This window comes from Bufo gargarizans, chromosome 7 (assembly GCF_014858855.1).
Source record: "Bufo gargarizans isolate SCDJY-AF-19 chromosome 7, ASM1485885v1, whole genome shotgun sequence".
Lineage (NCBI taxonomy): Eukaryota > Metazoa > Chordata > Amphibia > Anura > Bufonidae > Bufo > Bufo gargarizans.
The window spans coordinates 15050284-15071410 of NC_058086.1; the positions used below are offsets into that span (position 1 = coordinate 15050284).

General features: G+C 43.7%; 1 protein-coding gene across 4 annotated transcripts in view; it reads right to left on the minus strand.

Annotated features, from left to right (window-relative positions):
- Positions 1-20899, minus strand: part of CHL1 (cell adhesion molecule L1 like) — a 117392-nt gene extending 96493 nt beyond the window's left edge. The window contains exons 1-2 of one of the 4 annotated variants that reach the window (XM_044302093.1): positions 20753-20899; positions 17245-17419 (exon numbers count right to left, since the gene is read on the minus strand). The gene's annotated coding sequence lies outside the window, so the exon portion shown is untranslated. Of the gene's footprint in view, positions 1-5527; positions 5970-17244; positions 17420-20554; positions 20646-20752 lie in introns of those variants that run through there. The other 3 variants (XM_044302092.1, XM_044302095.1, XM_044302094.1) reach the window with 3 other exon arrangements.
- Positions 20900-21127: the final 228 nt, after the last annotated feature.

Below are 21127 nucleotides of genomic sequence, written 5' to 3' on the forward strand. Positions count from 1 at the left end.
AGCTGCTGTAGACACTATAGGGATATTTTGGGTAATTTATCAAACTAGTGTAAAGTAGAACTGGCTTAGTTGCCCATAGCAGCCAATCAGATTCCACCTTTCATATTTGACAGCTCTTTTGTAAATCCAGTTCTACTTTACACCAGTTTGATAAATGACCCCAATTATGTCTATTTGGGTCACTATTTTTTCAGCAGTATAGTGCCTGGGGCATTGGGGGGCACAATGGGCACAGGTATTGGGGGTGGCAGCAGGATGACACTGTGGGGACACCAGGATGGGGTGGTTCATGGAAAAATTTAGACATCTAACGTGTCTGTGTTACAAACTCTGTAGAGAAGAGATGTGGCTGAAAGAATTTGTCATGGCGGTCTAACGGAGGAGAAGAGGAAAGAGAAGGTCTACATGACAGGAGATGTCCCTGGATGTAAGAGGTCAAGTATTGGGGGGGGGGGGGCAGAGAAATGACCCGTCCCGGGTGGCAAACACCCTGGGCACACAACTGCAGCCACTATACAATGTACGGTGCTCTGCTTGGTATTACAAAAAATTACATACTCGCCTCTTTCTTCTGTGGGGTTCTCTGCGCAGCTGGTCTGTTCCTCCTCCTGCTGCTTCTTTACAGACTGCAGGGGTTACTTGCAGGTATATGGCACCTGACCTCTTCAGCACTGCTATACCATTGAGGACAGAGATTGGCTGAAGAGGTCATGTGCTGTATACCTGCACATCACTGTAAACAGACAGCGGGAGAAGGACCACACCAGCGGCACAGAGAACAGCGCAGCAAAAAGAGGTGAGTATGTACTATTTATTTTTACAGCATTCGGGAGAATTACTAGATTTTTTCATTATCCCAGACAACCCCTTTAAACCAGGACCTTGACTTTGACCTTCATAAATGAATTATCAATATTTCTGTGTGCTTGAATATTTTGCATTATTGTGGGAAGTGAAAGCCGCAGGTTACATACCTTTCATGTTAGCTCTTGTTCTGATTCATATTACCAGAGTATGTCAATATTTGGCGCTCATCCACTAAACCTATAAAAGGTCTCGGACTTCTAACAGGATCATACATTTCACTCATCTGCATGAAGCTTTGCCCCTCATGGCAGAATATGCCATATAGATTGCCATAGCATTTACACCAAAAACCACCCATACCTAAACTGTTTCTTATTTATCTATTTAATTATTATTTTTTTTTTTATAATACACATAAACAGAGAGTGGAGTTAAAGTCATGGCCTGTTTATTAACTTAATAACATTATAACTTGAAACATAATCATAACAAAGTCCAGTCATAGACTCGGACTTAACTTCAGCAGTACAATATCAAATGTACACATAAACAAGTCCATCCCCATATCGGGGACGACTATCCTCACCACTCACAGCGCCATAGCCCAATCACAACGCTATTATACTTGACTGAAATTTCTTTGGGAGGGCGGGCGGGGCACAAACGGTCCGCTTGACAGCCGCAGGTCACTTAAAAAAGGCACCACAGCCTGTGTCTCTCGCCCTCTTATTCACTTCCAGAGGTCTTACAACCAATCAGAGCCCTATCTCCGGGGGCCTCCCAAAACACTGCCCTAGCCCGAGATCATTCACAGGCCCACCTGAGAACCAATCAAATGAGGTTGCTGGGCAAAACACATCAGCCCAGAAACCTTAACCATAACAGCGGGAAACTCTCCCGCCCAAATCTACCTTTCTCTGCCCTCCTACCCTAACAACACCACCTAGGGTCAAATAAAGTTCAAATCTGGCTTAATGCCAATTCTGCCATGGGTCCCCCTCCTAATGGTCCGGGGGCTATTCATTATCTGTTCATTATGAGGGGAGCGGCCATTCATTCAGTACAATCATATGACGAGAAGCAGGGTGGCTCACTGGTCAGGACTGTAAGTTTATAACACTGGGTTCATGGGGGGGAATCTGCCCAGCATAACATCTGGTTGCTGTATTCACATTTCCGCCATGTACACAAGGGTTTACGCATTCACTGCAAAATCGTGCGAAGGCTAAAAAATTACCTCTAGAGACTGTGCCTGTGTTTGATGGGTAAGTTATATTACAAGTCCTATTCTTCTTTCCCCACAATGTGCATCATTTAATCAGTACTTCCCAGGGGTGTACACAGATCTCATAGGACCCCAAAGCAAAACTTAGTATAGGCTCTTCCTCCTTTAGACACTCCCAGAAAATGCATAATGCAAATCAGGAGGCCCCAGATTTCTGATGAATTTATGTATTGATTTTTACTGAATTGAAGAAAATTTATGAAAAAAATTGACATAAAAAAGCTGCCCTCGGCCTCATCGAATTTATCTGACTTCTATGTTGGCCAGAGTGGAATCGGTGCTTAAAAATATGGCTTTCTGAACACCAGATTTCCCAGTGGATTCACATCACATTGATGAGTCTTCCCCATACTGCTTCCCTTCGAATATTACAAAACTGGCTTCCTGCAGGCACCACTAGGGGGAGCTCAATGAATAGGAATTTATATTCATTGAGCAACAGTGTTTTCATGCTGTGAACAGAAAAAATAGTTCAGGGCTGGTGCTCCCAGGACCCACTATAGGTATAGTTGCACACTTGGGACCTAGATAAATTAGGGGTGTTTTAATGCACATCAGTACCTTAGTTAGAGTTTTTTTTTTTACTCATTTCATTTCCTAAAAATTCATAAAACTTTGTGGCATTTATTGGTAGGCTTTAAGACCAAACTGTGTTTCAAAACCCCCCAGCAGACCGGCAATCAGCAATTAGTATAACATGTGTTCGATAGGCTAGAGAGCCGATCACAGCAGTGTGCACAACCGCTTTAGATCGCTATTAATCCTGCTCCTACTGGTTTGTCATATCTCTACAAGTGCTGAAACGCTATTAAAACGTAGTAAGAAAGGCGAGCCTTTAGACTGAAACTATAAACAGCCCGACACAGGGTCCGCGGGTGTCTATGCCTGGTACCCCTGATGATGCTAGAGTGCTAACGAAACATGTTGGGAGGCATTGTTACCACATTTTAGAGATATGACAAATCAGAAGTGTTCTCAGGAGCAGGATTAATAGCTAACTAATAAATTTAGTTATTTTTGGTAAATAAGAAATGGGTAATAATGAACCTCTAACTAAGGTATTGATGTCCACTGTAGTTATGTCCCTAGTAGGGCGCTACTTCCTCATACACTTCCCCCTCCTCAAATGACAGGGTCAGGTATCCAGGTAGAGGGGGAGTGTCCTGAGAAGCAGAGGGGAGGAGCTAGGGTGCACAGAGTTGCTAGGGTCCGTCCTCGGTGCATTTGAGCCAACATCAGTCATACCAGGCATTATGGCTATTTTAAGTGAAGATAATGTCCTCCTGGATTACTTAGTTTCATTTATTTCATTCATATAAAACAAGCACTGAACCATGTACATCAATCATCAATAACTATGACTAAAAATATTGGCAGCTGATAACAAATTGAATGAAATACATTAAAATAAGTAGTCCAGGGGGATACGATCTTCACTTGAACCTAATAGGGTTAATCCTGCTGACTTTCTCACTATTTTCTAGATGTCGGTTTGCTGTCAGTGAATGAGAACACTCCTGTTTACATTCACAAGCTGCATTCTGGTATAGTGAATCCTCCTTTCATCTGAAGAGTGGATACTGTTGTATTTAGTCTGGACTCCGTCAGGCCTTATTCACACTTCAGTGATTTGGTCAGTGTTTTCCATCAGTGATTATTATCCAAAACCAGGAGTGGAGCCTCCACCAAGATACGGTATAATGGAAGGATTACCTGTTCTGTGTTTTGGTCGAGCCCCTGGTTTGGGATAATAAAAACTGATGTAAAATGCTGACCAAACAATGACCATGTGAATAAGGCCTAATACATGCATAGTGCAGTACCCCAGACCTGGGGGATTTAGCACATTTATTGTATATAGTTATGTAATGTATTTTTATGTTCTGGCCGTGTGTACTAGCAGAGGAGGTTATGGTTGGCAGGAACAGGGCTATATTTCCACTGCACCGATCCTTAGGGAATGATGGCCTGAGGGAGTACAGCGTGATACATCTCATCAGGGCCACTACCACTCCCATCCTCTGGACTGATCAGAGGCTCGCTGCTTTAGCAGTTGAACAAATATCCCTGCTAATTTGCTACAATGTATAAGACTGGAGTCCAGGCCCTTAAAGGAAATCTGTCATCTGCTGCCCCTCTGGGCACCTTGGACACTCATTTGCATAACATAAAACGTGGATTTTATCGCTAATGAAACCACGAAACACAAAATGAAGACTACAGCAAGAAATAAGGTATCGTATTGTACATGGCAGTAGTAACACCTTAAAGGGGTTGTCCAGGTTCAGAGCTGAACCTGGACATCCCTCCATTTTCACCCCGGCAGCCCCCCTGACATGAGCATCTGAGCAGTTCATGCTCCGATGCTCTTCTTTGCCCTGCGCTAAATCGCGCAGGGCAAAGGCATTTTTCTGAGTTCCGGTGACATACCGGGCTCTCTATGGGGCTGACAGGCAGCCCGGTGACGTCACCGGCACTGATGGGCGGGATTTGGCTCTGCCCTAGCCAGTAAAACGGCTAGGGCAGAGCTAAAGCCCGCCCCTCAGAGCCGGTGACGTCACCGAACACACTGCTGGGCGGAAGTTACCGCCCGGTAGTGTGTTATTGAAAACACAAGAGCCTGTGCCCTGCGCGATCTAGCGCAGGGCACGGGAGCGCATCGGAGCATGAGATGCTCCTATGCCAGGCTCAGGAGGGCTGCCGGGGTGAAAATAAGGGTATGTCCGGGTTCAGCTCTGAACCCGGACAACCCCTTTAATATGCTCAAACCAGGTGACAGATTCCCTTTAATCTCAAAATCCTTTCCCCAACTGTTTAAAGGGGTTGTCCAGGGTTCAAAGCCTTTTCAGCAGCCGCCTCTTCCTGCCGGACTCACGGAGGATAGCCTGACAACCTGCTTCCTTCCGCTCGGTTCTGGCTTCTTCAGCTCATGGTGCTACAGTTCCCTGCTAGTCAGTTTCTGTAGTGCTGTAAATTGAAGGAGCTGGGACCAAGCGACAAGGAGAAGGTAAGTATTCGAACTGCCATGGCCCTGCATGTTCGCCATAGGACCAGAACAGATCGGAAAATGTGAGTTAGGGTCCATTCACATGTCCGCAATTTCGTTTCGCATTTTGCAGAATGGAATTGCGGACCCATTCATTTCTATGGGGCAGCATGATGTGCTGCCCGGATCTGGAATTGCGGATCCGCACTTCCGGGTCTGCAATTCCGATCCCCAAAAAAATAGAACATGTCGCCGATGTCCGTGTTTTGCGGATCCACGGATCCGTAAAACACACACGGTCGTGTGAATGGACCCTTAGGGTAGGTTCACATCTATGGCTGGTAAATCCAGTAGTCTGTTCCTTCAAAGGAGCAGACTATCGGAGTTAATGTACCCTGTATGCAGCTGCATTTTCCAGCAGAATGACGGTATTTAGGCTGAAAACCCACCCGATCTTATTATAGTGAATGGGCATCCAGCGGCTCCCAGTGGTGCACGGCTATGTCCAGCTACGCTGGATACGATTGTTCCCGTCGTCTGCTCCTCTGCCAGAATAGATTCCCAGATTTACATGAGCCTACCCTAAATACAGAAATTAGTTTTAAAAAACTTTTCATTATAGAAAGGATAGCATTTAATTGAAAGTATTATATTCCAAGTAAAATGCAAAAAAGGGAAAGCACATTTAGGAGTGATAGAAGAAAGCGGAGAGACATAAGCCTTTCCTCCCTTTTGATTCCTCAAATAGGTCTAATGTTACAACTATATATGATCAGAGGTGTTGTGTGACAAAAACATTTGTATAACTTGTCTGCAACTTGTGCAACTATTTTAGGGGACATTTACATGATCATATGTATCCGTAAAATGCAAATATGCAAAATATGATTGACATCCGTTTTTTTGCAAAACTGTTGACTTCAGTGGGTCAGTGGTCTGCATTTGCAGCCAAGAATAGGACAGTTTCTATCTTTTCCGGAACTGACATACAGTGTGCTTTCTATACCTGTATCTCTGTTTTCCGCAAAAGATAAAACATGTCCTATAATTGGCTGTAAAATGGGGTTCACGGACCCACTGAAGCCAAGGGGTCCGCAAAAAAAACCCGATGCAACATGGACGTTATCTGTATTTTGTGGATCTGCATTTTGCGGACTGAAAAACACTTACGGTCGTGTTAGTGCCCCTTTAGGTTGGAGCTACACCATCACAGGTGTCGCTCAACACTGCATCTAAAGATTGCCAATGGAACACGTGACAGGTTGCAACTTCAATGCGACCATTTCGAAAAGCCAAACCTGATGGATTTTGTTTTGCACCTGACTTTTTCTCTAGTGATTTTAATGTAAGTCGTGTGCGACACGTGAATTGCCTGCGATCATTTTGTGACATTGGTGTGTTTTTACAGCCAAATCACAGCTCTAAAACAGTCCCGTGACAGCAAGTTGCCGGTAAGGAAGTGTTCACATCTCCGTTTCATTTTCCGTTCCTATGATCTGCCAGAAGAACTGAAAAAAAATGAAAAAAACACGTATCGTGTAAAAAAAAAGGATCCTGTCAGAAAAAATATATTTTTTGATCCTGTACAAAAAAAAAACATCCTGTAAAAAAATGGAACCTGTAAAAAGATAAGAACCTGTGCATCATTTAGGGCTTATTCACATGGCCTCATGGTCGCCATACCCGTGCTGCTGACTGCAAATAGTAGTCCACAATGCACGTGCACTAGTCGTGTGAATCCTGTATTGCGGTGCATACCCATTGACTTGAATGGGTCCGCGATCAGCAAAATATGGCAAAAGATAGGACATGTCCTATCTTTTGCGGTGCAGAGGCACAGACCTGAAAGCCCAGGGAAGCGCTTCTGAGTTTCCGTGGGCTTCTGATCCGTGTCCCTGCTCTGTAAAAGATAGGGCATGATCCTATCTTTTACGTTTTACGTTTGTGTTAATGGGCCCCAATGCACAGGATCATTTTTTTTTTTTTTTTTTTACAGGACCGTTTTTTTTTCTTGTTCTTCTGACGGATCAGAAGAATGGAAAATGAAACGAAGAAGTGAACTTAGCCTGAGTTGCACAATGTTTTTTTGTTGTGCAACTTTTCAGCGATTTGCTGTCACACGCATTTGACCATGTAGTCCCAGCCTAAGGCCCCTTTCACGTGGGCGAGTTTTCCGCTCAGGTGCAATGCGTGAGGTGAACATGGCACCCGCACTGGACCCATTCACTTGAAGCGCAGTACCAGGGCATGGATAAGTAAAAATTACAGTGAGCGTTGACTCATGGAAGCGCGCACAGACACAGCGCGTGCGCTCTCAGGGGTAAGGAGATCTGACGGTCTTTTGTCTTGTCAAATCCCCTTACACTCACACTGCGCACGCACGGATTGTAAAATCTCCTTACCCTCGCTACACAGCGCGCTTCAGTTTCATTGCTGGCTGGCTTCAATCTGCGCGAGCGCAGTGTGAGGGTAAGGAGCTTTAACAAGACAAAAGACTGTCAGATCTCCTTACCCCTGAGAGCCTTTAATCTTCCATCACTGTCCATAAGCGTCCTTTATCATTCACAACTCTCAGTCTTTATACATTACATGTTACTGACAAAAAACTGAATATATATTCCCTCCATATCTGAGACCGGGCATCCTGAATCAATTTAATACTACCTGATTACCCTATGGTATTCCCATTGAAATCAGTGGTGGAGTGCATGAATTTCTGTGCGGATTTTACAAGCGGATTCTGCGCCATAATCCTAAGGGCACGCTCACACATTTGGGTTTCCTGATGGAGTTTTGGAAGCCAAAATCAGGAGTGGACGATAAAAGGAGAGAAAGTATAAAGGACAGATATAACTTCTCTTTTTTGAATTTTCTCCTGGTTTTGGCCTTCAAAACGGCATCAGGAAAAGCAGGATAGGCCATCAATATTTGATTCAGACTTTAATTCAGGCACTATCGTCTGGCACCAGCTACTCTTTAAAAACTGGGATGTCACACCCCTGCCAATCAGATATTACTGGCCTATCCTGGAATACCCCTTTAAGCCCCTTTTCATCAGATGGTGGTCTAGACAGACCAAAAAAAACACAGAACTGATCTTGGAAAGGAGGACTCTCTTATAAGGGCTCAGGCACATGTGTTCCCCATGCTGGTATTGCAGACCGACAAACAGCGGGTCCACAATATACAGGAACCAGCCATGTGTAGTCCGTATCACGGATGTGGACCCATTGACTTGGATGAGTTCGTAATCCTTAAGATATGGAGCGGAGGCGCAGATTGGAAGCCTGCGGAAGAGCTTCGTAGATTTCGGTCCGTGCCTCCGTACTGCAAAAAAATAGAACATTTCCTATTGTTTGTGTGGTGTGGACCCTCTCTTGCGAATCACAGACCCATTCAAGTGAATAGGTCCGCATCCAACGGCATGCACACGGATAGTGCCCGTGCATTGCAGACCTCTATTTGCAGTCCGCAGCACAGTCACGGCGCACACACGCTGGTGTGCATGAGCCCTAAGTAGGATTTAGGAGGAGACATGGGGTTTGGTCTTCAGTTTTTGGTTGCCCTTAAAGGGGTTTTCCAGGATTACTATGGTTTTTAACAGATATGCTATGTACCGTAGTTGCTTACTTATATACATCTTCCCCATGCTTTCCCTTTTCAATTTGGACTCTTTTGCTATGTATGCCCACATGTGGTTTGTTTGTCCATGTCAAGTGCCTTTTTTTATCCATGATTGATTAAATCTTAAATTTTATTTATTTGTTACTACCCCCTATACTTATTGCTTAGAGGTGAACTGCTACGGCAGCGAGCCCCTAGGGAACCAGTGCAGAGGATGGGAGTGGTAGTCACCCTGATGAGGCTTTGTGTCACATTGTACTAATTTGTGGCAGATCTAGCAGTATTAAGTACAAAGTGCAGTTTCTGGCATCGGATGAGGAGGTATGGTGGCTGGTTGAATAGCAATTTAATAGCACTTGCAGGCACGTTTGGATCTACAGTAGGTGTCCACTGTGTGATACAGGCTTGATTTTAATCTGGCCTGGTTGTTAGCTAGGTGATGGGTGTCTGAGCTTTAGTCCCTCATCTGCAGCAGTGTCTAGGCACACTGAGGTTTTTTGGAAATAGTGATTTGATTTGATGATCTCATAGGAGTACCGGATCTGGTTCACAGGAGTAGGAGCACTGGCTTGTGCTTCCTCCTAGCGGTCTACTTAGGAACTCCTCCTGGCAGGAAGTAGGACTAGCCAACTCTTACCAAGAGAGGAGGCACAGGGTGCTTAGCCCTGTTTCTGCCAACCATTGTCAACCATATCTTCTCTACCTGGAACATATGGCCTAACAATGCATACAATAACAATACATGATAAGCATTTGCAGATACCCCCAGGACTGGGGTACTGCACATGTACATGCAGCAATCACCTCCACAGTGTGAGGACAAGTGGTGGCTACTACTGTCGCTAGTACTTATATAGCTGCATTGTTTCTGGGCAGCAGAGTTCAGATGACACATCCTGCTGCTCAGAAATGATAATTTAGGTGTCCACATGAACAATTGTTTCACCAAAGGAATCAGCTTTTCACTCGTTCATCGGGTGATCTGCGTCACCATTAGAGGGACAATTATTGGGAATGAATGTTTGTAGGAACATTTGCCCCTTATAATCTGCCCGACAATCGGGCAACTCACCTTAAGAGTTGCATTAGCAAAAAAAGATACCGGACTCTTGTCCAAATGCTGGAAGCTTTGATGTGGCATGTTACCACAATGCAGCCAGGCGATCGTGGCACAATGCTGGTTACAACATATCCTGTATGTAGACTGTTTTATTATTACTTTGTTTTGTGACTCAGTGTTATTTGACTTATTCAGCAGCCTCTGGGCATGTGCAGTTGACAGACCCTTCATACATGAACTCCTAGATCAAAGCATGTTCTGAAATGGAAAAGGTAATTTAAAGTGCAATTTTACAGAGACAAGAAGGTGTGTAGGATTCTCTGTAGTCACAACACAATATTGAGTGTTATACTACTGATTCATTCTATTATGTAAACCTTTTTGTCATGTTCTACATATGTTATTATGTGATTCCTGCAGAGGACCCTATCTGGGAAGGGTTTTTAATTAAACAACCACTTATGCCTAAACGGCTACTAACCACTCTTGTCCCAGACTAATAAAACATAACTTATTTTTATTTAAAACTCGTGAAAAAAGTAATAGGTGAGCTAACTAAAGGATTAAAAACACTGTACCCCATGAGAGATGCTATGAATGATAGGTAGGTAACGTGTACAGGCAGGCGGGAGTGAACTAGCACCGCTCTTCCCAACACCACCATCCCTGCTGTATTAGTTAGGGTACTTGACTGTGCCTGATGTCTACTGAACCCCCATAACTTGGGGTGTAAGTTATAGTATAAACCTTTTGGCAGTGAGTGTTTTTCATCAAGCACACAGATTTTAGCGTAACTCAATGGAGCCCATATGTTATTATGGAAATAATCCATGAACAAGGAATGTCTACCTAGATTTATGTGCACATTACTTCTCCATAAGAGTACCGTGTACAAACACAGAAGAGCATTTTTCAAAGTTATAGGGGTATTCTGGTTATTTTTATTTCACGTTATCCCCTATCCACAGGATAGAGGATACATATTAGATCATTTGGAGTCCTACTGCTGGGATCCGCACTGATCATGATAACTAGGGTCTCGTACCCTGCAGGTCAGGCATGTGGACTACTGCTTCATTCAACTCTACGGGACCTGCTGGGAATAGCCAAGCCCTATACTCGGCTGTCTCCACCAGTTCATGGAGATGAATAGAGCGGCATTGCACATGCTTGTCCTGTTGCTATTTTTATTTTGGGGCATAGGGAATAACTTGAAATTACTGGAATACCCTTTTAATTGAATTGACATTGTTATGGTAAATCCTAAATACAGTGACCAAATTAATAAGTACCACTATAGTGACTGATAACACTGCTCTATAGTTATTGAATATTGAAACCATACCAATACTCAATACCACCATACAGTGACTGGTTATTACCACCATAGTCACCAAATAGTACAGCCATACAGTGATCAAAAAGTACCACAATAACACCACAAAGTACTTGAATAATACTAAGAATAACACAGAGTGCCTCCAGCTATAATTCCAGATAGTACCCCCTATACACAGTGCCATACAGTGGCAGGTCCTAATACTAATCATCCTCTCCCTGGATGAGGACTTGCATGAGGCTGAATTACAAAACCAGACACAACTCATGGATTCTTTTTTCTAATCTCATACAACCCCATTGGTCATCATTGATGTTGCCATCAGCCCCTTTAACAACTCTAGACAATCAGGGATACAGTATATTAAAGTGAGTGTAAGGCCCCATTCACACAACCATATTTTTGGTCCGATCCACATTCTGCAGATCGCACATGGACCCATTTATTTTTATGGATCCGCAGAAAAACGGACAGCACACTGTGTGCTGGCCTCATCCGTATATCCATTCCACAGTCCCGCAAAAAAAGATAGAACATATCCTATTCTTGTCTGATTTGTGGACAAGAAAAGGCATTGTTACAATGGGTCCTTAAAAAAAAAAAAAAGTATGCAACACGGACATCATCCGTTTTTTTCACTTGAATGGGTCCGGAGATGCGGAATGGTGCGGAACGGAACCCTACGGAAGCACTACGGAATGCTTCCGTGGGTTTTTGTCCCGTACTTCCGTTCCGCAAAAAGATAGAACATGTCATATCTTTTTGCGATCCGCTGCGGCTGCCCCACGGACTGTGCTCGTGTATTGCGGCCCGCATTTTGCGGACCACAATGCGGCAACGGGGCGCACAGGCCAGTGTGAAAGAGGCCTTAGTCAGTACCTCCAGTGGTTGATTGAATAACTTTAAGGCTCATGCACGCAGCCGTTGCCTGGCCGCGCCCATATTGTAATATATGGGCACTGGCCGTGTGCACTCCATATCACGGTTGCGGACCCATTCACTTGAATGGATCCACAAGCCAGGAGATACGATGCGGTCCGGTGCGATACAGAGGCACAGATCAGAAGCCCATGGAAGCCCTACAGAGTGGTTCCATGGGTTTTCTGTCTGTGCGTCTGCACCACAAAAAAGTAGTGAATGGGTCCTGCGTCTGCATGCAGCGGCCCTACGGTTGGTGCTCGTGCATTGCGGACCGCAATTTGCGGTCTGCAGCATGGGCCCGGCCGTCACACGTTCGCGTGCATGAGTCCTTATGCAGATTTTGCTCTTTGGCTGTCATAGCTCAGCTCCATTAGGACAGAGTTGTGACCTGTGACTATAGTTTACCTACAGCATCTAAAGGGAGCCTGTGGTAGTCTGAGATACACCTCCTGTCTCATCATTGGTTCAGGCTGCTGCTCTCTCGCTCCTCCCTGGAGCTCTGCCTCCTCTGATTGGTTACTGTGTATAACACTGATCTATCACAAGCTCACTAGGAAGTCAGTGCATGGACGACTGATTACCAGTACAACAAGGGCTGCTCATTATGGGAGTCCAATGGAAGTCCTACTGAAAGACTGACAGCCTTCCATCTCTAAGGCTTCATTCACACGTCCGTGGAACATGGTCCGTGAGATACGGGACTGGCATCCTGTTTAGTGCAGGAGCGCTCAGCATCATTGGTTGCTATGACGCTGTGCCCTTTGTGCCGCCGCCGCAGTACAGTAATACACTCGTATAGATGATAGCAGTATGCCAGTCCGGTATCTCACGGACCGTGTTCCAAGGACGTGTGAATGAAGCCTAAGGATGCCTTCACACAGTCAGTGTTTGGTCAGTTGCGCTTTTGGTTGGACCACGCTTCCTCAAAAAAGTCCCAGAAGAAAATTCATCAAGTCAGAGCCATTTGAACTGATGGACATGCGTAACTATCGAAAAACCACCCGAAGCCACAATGACGAAGCTTGGAGCGAAACCCGGCTCGGGTGTTTGATCTCTGTATACACTGCTTTTATTCTTTTGAAATATTATGAGTATAATAAACCCCTTTTATATTTGACCCTGGGTGACTGTGCTTCACTATTGCTGCGACCTTTGGTTCTCCACAGAAGCACGTAAAGGAGTGAAGGAGGCTTCGGGTGGTTTTCGATGTTTACCATGTCCATCAGTTCAAATGGCTCTGACTTAATGAATTTTCTTCTGGTACTTATTTGAGGCAGCGCGGTCCAACCAAAAACACAACTAGACTGTATGTGAATACCTACCCACTTCGCAATCTGGTACCTGCGACGCAAAACACTATATACAAGGTATAAGGGGCTGTTTTTATTATTTTTTTGTGTTTGGTCAGTGATTTTTATCAGTGATTGTGAGCAAAAATCAGGAGTGGAGCTACAGGGATAAGGTATAATGGAAAGATTTGCTCCTGTTCTGTTTTTGACCCGCACCTGGTATCGGCTCACAATCACTCACCAAAACAGTGACTGAAACACTGACGTATGAATTAGACCTGTGTGTATAGTTGTCAGTCACTAAGTACGACCACCCACTGGACTCATAATCCCATAACGAGCAGAGATATAAATGTGTAAATGGCAAGTTTTACTGACTCTTAACACAAAGCTATATGTCAATCTGCTCAGCTCTTCCTGCTCTATAACATGCTGCCTGCAGGCTGCACTGCATTTTCAACATCATAGGTTCCCAATAAGATGGTTTCACACACAGTTTTAGGCCGGACAATCTGGTTTATTGACTCTCTGTCCTCTGTTTGGCGCAGGTCCTGAACCGACGCAGGGATGTCCTCCTTTTCAGTAGCTCACGCTTAGACAGCAGCATTGTGCTGTCTAAGTGTGAGCCGCATCACAAACTAACCCTACCCCCGGCAGCTCACCCGACGTTCTTCCAGTCATTTTTCTTTGTTGGCAGCAGGGGCGTGGCCTAGCGGAGTCTGCTTGTCTGGCTTTTGGGGGTGAACATCGGTGGCCAACCTAGGCGGGAGTGTAACGTGGTTTACACCTCTAGGTGTAAAAGTAGACCAAGGGGTTGCCTGGCGTGAGACATGACATTTTTCAAGATTTTGAAAAGTCGCACATAGTAAATGTGCCATAATCCCGATCTAATCTGGAGGTTTCATCTAGAAGATGGAACTCTTGCAGAATTGACGTAGAGACCAAAATGTTGCAAAAAAGTCGCAAATACCGTAAGTCACAAACGCCATCTGTGACTTTTTTGGACCAGAAAACAGGAGAAAAACAGTACCATAGTTCATAAGTGAGCCCTATAGTCATTATTTGTCTTTTTTATGTTTTTAGAGTTTTTGTGCATTTTTTGTTGTTTCCACTTTTTGTATTACTTTTAAGGTAATTTGTCACCTGAGATCACCATATTATTATTATTATCCCAGTTCACAAACTTTTATAAATAGTTTGTAGATTTCTGTGCCTAATGTTATTGATCTTATAGTTAGGCACTGCACATAGTTAGGCAATGTCATATTTAGACATGCCTATCTGAGCAGGGGTGGACATATGATATATGTAACCTGTGCAGCTTCACAGGGGTCCTGTAGGCTAAGTGGTCCACCATCTTTGAAAAAGATGCCTGTAAGGGATAGTACTAATGGTTTTCGTTCTACCATAGACGTTGGTGAGGGTTTTGTAGCTCTCTTTATCAGTTCTTTTGTCAGTTGGAAGCAGGAGGCCCATATATAGTTCTTCACTGTTGGCTATGACTTTAGCACCTGAGTTTAGCCTAAGGGTAGGCTCACACCTCCGTTTAACTGATCCGACAGGCTGTTCCAGCAGTTCGCAATAGACCCTATTGACTAAAATGGGATCCTGCAGGGATTCGGTCGTTTTCCGACATCAGTGCTGGTTTTTGCATTTTTTTTTTTAACAGACCCTCCCAGATTGATGTATTTGCAAAAACAGTGTGCATGATTTCCCAGGAGAAGAGAACAAGACGCAAAGTGCAACACTGACAGCAAAGGATGAAGAGATATACAGAAAAAAGCAATCTGCAGCTTGCCCTCTCATCCCATGGACATACGTGGTTTTCTCCCTTTGGCACTAGACAAAAACACTGTTTGTTTTCATCTCTTATAGCAGCCGAAGAGTGAATAAACAGCTCAGATCTGGAACACAATTAGTAAAGCCAGCCATAGCCAAGATAAATATTGGCTGAAGCATTTGACTGTTTGTCCCAATTATGGGCCATTGATTGGCTACTCATGCCACGACTGATGAACATCAGATAACATTAGGCCTCATTTATCAGAACTGTCTAGCAGAAAACAAAACGGGGAATTCAGCTTAACTTCTTAAATTGTTCTGGAAAACCTGGCGCTGCACTGTGATTAACTGCTGTGGGCAACAGTTCCAGTTTTATGTGTTAAGTAGGCTTGATGAATGAGCCGAAATTTTCATCTCTTGTTTGGATTTGTCTAGTAGTTGCCATAACCTGTAGATTATTGCATGATTTGTAAAGAGGTTTTTATTTCTCACTATTACATTTATCTACACTGCTGTGCATAGCCGTTTGTGGAGGCATAGCCAAAAGTACAGTTGGACCACCATTTAGTCATTTGTATGTTTTTCTAGAGTTAAAGTGTAAATTGTACAAAGTATTATGTACCCACTGATATAATTTAAGCTGCCCAGACACATAAGATAAATGTTCACTGACCATATTGGCCAAAGATGGTTTAGAAATGATATGCAAAAAGTCATTCTTGATGGCTGGTAGCAGATTGTTGTCTGCCAAAGATATGATCTGTCCGGGATCGGACTGGGGTTCCTTGGTCCCAGGAAGTTATTCTCGTGGCCCAACCCCTATGCCTACATTATAAATATAAATGTCTGTTTGTTTGTCTGTCCTCTATAGACTCCTAAACGCTTGAACCATTGGATTGCTCCAAACAACATTTCATTGTATTGTATTACATTGTATTGTACAGTGACAATAAAGGCATCTTATCTTATCTTATCATGTTCCGGGGAAAACCCTTGAACATTTCACAAGCGAGTAATCTCCATACATACAACAAAGAAAGCCAAACTGAATACATTATTAAACAAGTGCCAACCTCCACAGGGAGCAGGGCGCTGTGAAGTGAGCAGGGTGCTGTGAAGGTCATTGTTAAGGGAGTGGGGTGCCATGGAGGTCACTGTTAAGGTGGTGTGGTGATGTGGAGGTCACTGTTAAGGGGACAAGGTGCTGTGGAGGTCACTGTTAAGTGGGCTGGATGCTGTCAAGGTCATTGTTAAGGAAGTGGGGTGCTGTTAAGGGGGTAGGGTGATGTCAAGGTCACTGTTATGGGGACAGTTAAAAATAAAATAAAAATTGTGTAACTGCCCGGGGATATAGGGCCAATAGCTTTTTAGCCATAAAAAAATGGATTGGCCTCCTGGGCACCCTTGGAACAAATCCAATAAACACACAAACAGACCAACACCAGACCATACTCGGGCAGGGCCGGGTACTTTTTCTAGTCATCAATAAACTCTAACCTTTCTCTGGACATTTAGGGCCCACTATGGCAGTGTTTCTTAACTCCAGTCCTCAGGGCACTTCTACCGGTCATGATTTAGAATATCCCACAGAATGAATACCTAAGGTAAGTCCTGGTGCACGGACACTAATTATATCACCTGCTCAATACTATAGAAATCCTGAAAACATGACCAGCAGGTGGGCGCTGAGGACTGAAGCTGAGGAACCCTGCACTATGGTATCAGAGCCTGGGCCCACCAGAAGCTCCTCTAGTACTCTGGTGGGCCAGATCTGCCAGGATGGATATTTTTGGGTTTATGGTAAAAATGTCTGAATGCAGCTAATCATTTGCTGCTTTTCACAATGGAGGCACCTTCAATGGAGGCAAAAAACACAACTGCTATGGGGTCTGGAAAGAGGGGGGGGCACTAGGGGAGCTAAATCTTAAAAGATTTTTTAAAGGGGTTCTCCGGGAATTATTAAAAAATGTCCGACAGCAACCTTTCTTAGAATGTGAGCAGGACTGGTTGCCTCCACTTGCAAAGCTGCCTAGGAGGGTGAGGAGCAGGGTCTCACTATGCACAATGCTCTGGCACTTCCATAAACTACCTACTGGTGAAAGACAATACAATAAAAGTCAGTCCTGTGTCCCAATAAGGACAGATACTTGCGCTGCTGCAGGCTCTGGAGTAGTGTGGTAGGTGTTCACACTCAATGCAGATAATAGAAAGTTTGGAACCGCGCTGCTTTAGACTAGATTCCCCGGTCACTGATGGATGGCATTGGGCTCCACAAGCCTTTTCTTTATCACCCCAGCAGGGTCCGGTCTTCCACACACAATAGCCTCTATGAGGTTCAAAAGGATAGGCAAAATAGTGAAGTACCCTTTGTCAGATGGTTTTAAAAGGTTTTAATCTACTCACAAGAGTTGTTCAACAAAAAGCATATAGTAATATCACTTTAGATCGTCTCGTTCCTGCCCGACCCGGGTTTCGCTGCCTCGCTTCTTCAGGGGCGAACCTGGTGAGTTTTCCTGCCAGGCTGCTCAGCCATAACGACATATAATAGCCATGTTTACATCATTGCCTTCTATTGTAGAGCAGTGTAGTATGTAGTGAGGCCCTGCCACCTGACCACCAACACCCCAGGCAGCTCTGCAAGTGGTGGAACCCAGTCCTCCTCACATTATAGAGCTGTGGGTTTGGTGGACCAAGGAAGTCCAAGAAGAGCGGACAAAGTGAAGGGCGCAAATCCACAACCGAATTGTTTCTGACCATTGGTTGTGGATTTGCGCCCTTCACTTTGTCCGCTCTTCTTGGACTTCCTTGGTCCACCAAACCCACAGCTCTTACACTCACCCGATCGGCGGTTTGGCTCTGACCGAAGAGTGTTTGGACAAAGCCGGCGGCACCAACCAATCCTCATGAGTATTCAGCCTTTATTGAAGTTGCACCCAATTTGGTGCAACTCTGACAGGTGAGCATATTACCTCCCGCAAGAAAGGGAAAATAGTAACTTACATACTCACCCTATGAGCGCCTTCTCTTTTTGTTGTCTATAAACGCTCCTCACATTATAGGACATGTTACAGGTTGCAATTTTAAGTTATTCCTGGAGAACCCCTTTAAGATTTTATTTCAGTAAATGATGACTGTATAAATTCCTAACAATTCAATAATCCGCAGCACTCGCCGGTAAATGATGAAAATAGTGGTGATTTATTCACTCAAGCAGCCAGTATACAGCGACGTTTCGACCTCAGTTGGTCTTTATCAAGCAGACTGCTTGATAAAGACCAACTGAGGTCGAAACGTCGCTGTATACTGGCTGCTTGAGTGAATAAATCACCACTATTTTCATCATTTACCGGCGAGTACTGCGGATTATTGAATTGTCTGGATGAGTTGGGACCCCCAGCCAGGATCCCTATCTGCGCGCACCATTTGGCTTGTAAGCCATTTCCTGGTCAGTACCCAAATGAGTGGGATGAGTAGTGCTGCCAACCCCTGAATTTTCTGTATAAATTCCTATGCACAGAGCTCCCTCTAGTGGCGGCTGCAGGCAGTCAGATTTGTAAAAGAAGGGAAGCCAAAGATTTATCAGTGTATTTGTGCCAGTTGTCCGAGTGTACGGTAAATACATTGAGAAATATGGTGTATAGAATGTGCACCTTATTAATAAAGCACCTAATATAAAGTGGGGGAGGTGGAGGATGACTTTTTATTTATTAATTTTTTCTGCTTAATAAAAACAAAATCTGGGTTGTTGCATTACCTGGGAGTAACTGTATGGATGGTGCAGGGGGCCCATACTAAGTTTTGTTATGGGGTCCTATCTGTGTATGCCCCTGGCACAAACTCACTCTGTTGCTTTATGTGTTTTAAAAAAAAAATTATTACCTTCCTGATCTGGCAATTTAGTCTGACATGTTGATGGTCATATCAAATGATGTATAATATTTATTAACCCTTTCAGGAGCAAGGGTCATTACAGTGTTTTGGACTAATGCATTATAAAGTTGAATATTCTTTTTCATTTCATCTTCTGCCACTATTTTTTTGTTTTTCCCTTTTTTGAGGGACATACAGGCCGATCTACTATTTTTTCAATTTGCCTGTGCTATGTGAGGGAAATTGACATGAAATAGAAAATATTGCAACTTTCCTAATTTCTCCCACATCTAATGTACTGTACTTGGTATACCACAGTTTATCACATAGATATACCATATATAAAAGCTATATGACAGCAGTTTTTAGAGGTAAAGTTCAAGATCAGATAGGAACAAGGCAGCAAGGACATGGAGGACTATTGGAGGATTATTTTCTTTATGGGTCAGGAACAACTCAATTCTGTATGTGAACATAGTGGCAAAGGACAACGGTATTCTGATAGGGCATCTATTTTATTCAGAATGCATCTGCTGGCATCGGAAGGTGAGAACCTGGAGCTAAGGGCATTTTGGTTGTTATTTTCTTTATTTTCGGATTTTTCCTTTAATAAGAAGAGAAGACTATTCACTTTTAATTTTAGGAAGGCGACACTTATATTTGGCACCATTTGTGCCATTTTAGTAGCAAATGCCTACTATTTCACGTCTTTGCCACCGTTCAGTCAACTTATCGAATCAACAGCCTGGTTTGGAGGTTTACAGTATTCTATTAAAAGTGGTCAGCCATCAAACTAAATCTAAACTAGGATCGAAGAGGTTAAAGGGTCTATTGCAGTGATGGTGAACCTTTTAGAGACCAAGTGCCGAAACTGCAACCAAATACCCACTTATTTATCGCAAAGTGCCAACACGGCAATTTAACCTGAATACCAATATAGTATATCTTCCATGTACTTTATCATTTAGCTATAATAGCTTAATAACCTACATTCAGTGCGCTGCCCGTGCTGTTCATAGTGCGTCCTGTGCTGATCAATGGCAGGAAAAGTCTAAAGCATATTGGTACACCATAGACTTTTTCCAAGGTGCGGGTGCCCACAGAGAGGGCTCTGAGTGCCGCCTCTGGCACCCGTGCCATAGGTTCGCCATCACTGGTCTATTGGGTATAATAGAGATTTAGAGCTTAGTTGATGCACTGTTAGTAAATAGGATTTAGTCAATAAACATCAATCAACATCAATGTTATAGATTTTTTGTTTTAGCTGTGACCATTAGTGGTCCCTATTATTATCTGTACAAATAAAATAATTTAAATGCTTTCTGCGTTTCCTCAGGGGCTACGAAAGAGGTTTCCAAGTACCTGTCTCACTGCAAAAGTTCATGCACAGGCGGTATGCTAATAAAAGACATGCAAGAGGAGTTTCAGGACCAGCAATGGCAGCCTGACACATACTGTACATCCCAAGACGTCTTAAATGCTAGTTTCTTTACATATGTAGTAAGCAAAACATACAAAACGCATATAATATAATCATCATTATAACATAGTTGTACATGTGTATAACTATGTGCATGATAAAAAGTGTTACCTTTTTGTCCAGTTCTCTGGAAATATGATGGAGAACATGAAATCAAAGCTACTAAGTAACCCCAGGAAAAACAGTGGTAGGTGGATGCATTAAACCGCACCCATACATGCTGTACAATGTAGCTGACATCATACCTGACTGTCCTATACAAATACTCTAGACCTATAATTGAGTAGTAGAGCAGAGTGCTGTACTCACCCTATGCGGTTTCCTATGTCCTGTTGGTGATTATCCTGTTAGTTGTTAATACCACAGTACAATGGTGCTGAATGCCACAATTACCTGTCAGCACAAGACTTCAGCGATCACAGCTTAAATGCAGGTACACTATACTTAGAGGATTGCTCAACACTCAGTCCTTCCAGGGATGTCTATGACTAGTCATTGCATGTTGTGGGCTCGGCCTCCGTGAAATCTCTATGGGGCACTTACAGAATCACAACTGGGAAGTTATGTTATAACTTTTTTTTTTGTCAAATGGGAAAATAACTCTATATCTTCATCATCTGAATAGTTTTGTTAATTAAACTGGAAATGTGTTGTGACTGGCATAAGAGAAGTGTCAGTGTCTGT